The sequence below is a fragment of the Propithecus coquereli genome, unplaced genomic scaffold, assembly GCF_000956105.1.
Source record: "Propithecus coquereli isolate 6110/MARCELLA unplaced genomic scaffold, Pcoq_1.0 Scaffold84, whole genome shotgun sequence".
Lineage (NCBI taxonomy): Eukaryota > Metazoa > Chordata > Mammalia > Primates > Indriidae > Propithecus > Propithecus coquereli.
The window spans coordinates 297,439-299,488 of NW_012154618.1; positions in this window are offsets into that span (position 1 = coordinate 297,439).

The following is a 2,050-nucleotide window of genomic DNA, read 5'->3' on the forward strand; positions in this document are numbered from 1 at the left end:
GTCCATTGTCACAAAAGCCACTGAGGAGTTTAATAAAGTAGGAAAGGTAGAAAAAACATTTTTGTTCACTTCACATTCACTCTGGCACACACTTCTAAAGCGGTTTATCAACAGAAACATGGGAAATCTATACGGCATCATGGGATCAGAATAAGACAGCTTGGCCTCTGCTACCATAAGGATAGAAACCAAAAATGATGTCAATATCATACAAAACAGGTCACTGAAAGGAAGGGGTAATTAAAATATCAAGGTGTAGCCGGGCCTTTTCTTTTAATATCCTTTGACTAAGTAGACATGGAGCCTAATTAGTGCTTGATCAACCAATTCTGATGGTTACTCACCAGGTGATTTCATCTCTAGTAAGTCAGAACTAGTCACCAGTTTAGGCCTTGACTAAAACTGCAAACACAGAAATTACCAGAACTGTACAACTTGTGCATTACCACCAGCAACTATTGATACATAAGTCGCTCTAGATAAGGAGTCATGGGTTCATGGGAGAAGTGGGTTGGTTTTATTCTCACAGAAAGGTAGCTATAAAGATCTATGACCTGCACGATACCAAGTTCATTGCACCACACCATGTTTACCTTTGACAGTTCCTACTTTGGAGAAAAAAAGTATGTTAATTACATAGAGTTTACTTCTAATTTCTTATAAATGAAGACAGCCATATTCATGCAGCATATGGATCAGGCCTGGGGAAATCCTGGTTTTAGCACACATCTTGACTCATCCTATATCTTAGTTGTTAAAAAACACTTTAATAGCAGCTAGCAGGCTTCCATCCATTACAAAATTCAGGTTACTGATCTGGTTTAATTATACATGACTCCAAATGGAGGGGAATGGGGAAGGTGTGAAGAACACTGATTTTATGGTCCCTTCGTTAGGAAAGTACTTGGTTTTCCAATTTTCTCTTCATTGGCTTTAGGGCCCAGCCTCATCTAAAGATTGGTCTTCATCACCTTTTGTTTTACTGACTGTGCTCCACCAGATTCAAATGCATGGCCACTCCATGAAAAGATAAACGGATCAATGAGCCTTATGAATACTTTGAGTCAAGACCAGGGATTAGGGTTAGTCCTGAGTGGACAGATCTACCCTGAAAGTCCTAAAGGGCATAGAAAGTGTCCCAAGACACATGTATTCAAAAATTCATAAATTCTCTTCACTTAAAAAATAGTGGTAAAATACATATAACAAAAATTACCATTTTAACCATTAATTCAGTGGCATTAAGTCATTTACATTGTTGTGCAACCATTACTACCATCCTTCTCCAGAACTTTTTTGTCATCCCAAACTGAAATTCTGTACCCATTAAACAATAACTCTCTGTTACCTACTCTAGGTATCTCATATAAGTGGAATCACAGATAATCTGTCCTTTTCTTTCTGGCTTATTAGCAAAATGTTTTCGAGGTTCATCTATATTGTACCATGTATCAAATTTTCACTTCTTTTTAAAGCTAAGTAATATTCCTCTCTTTAGTGTTTGATAGTTATAAAAATCAATCTTTTGATGAAAGTTTCTTTATAACTTTCTCTATACCCACAATAAGAACTTTTTCTCTTTGGTCTAGATAGAGCTGTCATCTCTGTAACAGATGGCAGATTTCAGTAAAGAGTTGTTTGTACATATATGTATGTTTGTCTGGTGAGCAAATCGGCACAAATCAGACTATGTTTGCATGGTGCGAAGGCCAAGCAGAAAACTGTTTTGGCTGGGGAGGCCCAGCAGCAGGTGAAGGGTCTGATGGAAAGCAATCTATAACCAAGGTTGTGGATTCAGGTAAGGACTGGAAATGATCTTCTCTGGCCTCCTTTCACTCCTGCTACCGATATATAGATGCTCCACCCAAGCTGAGTCTTGTACTCATTTCTCTGCTCTTGAAATCTCAGGAACTCTTTGGATTTCACCTTTCAACTCTTGGCAAAAGACTTTTCAATCTTTCCCTAGCTCTGACTGCCCACTTAGCTGTAAGACTAATATCTCCAATAGCCTGCTCAAACCTCATCTGTCCGAAATTTAACTAATTCTCTT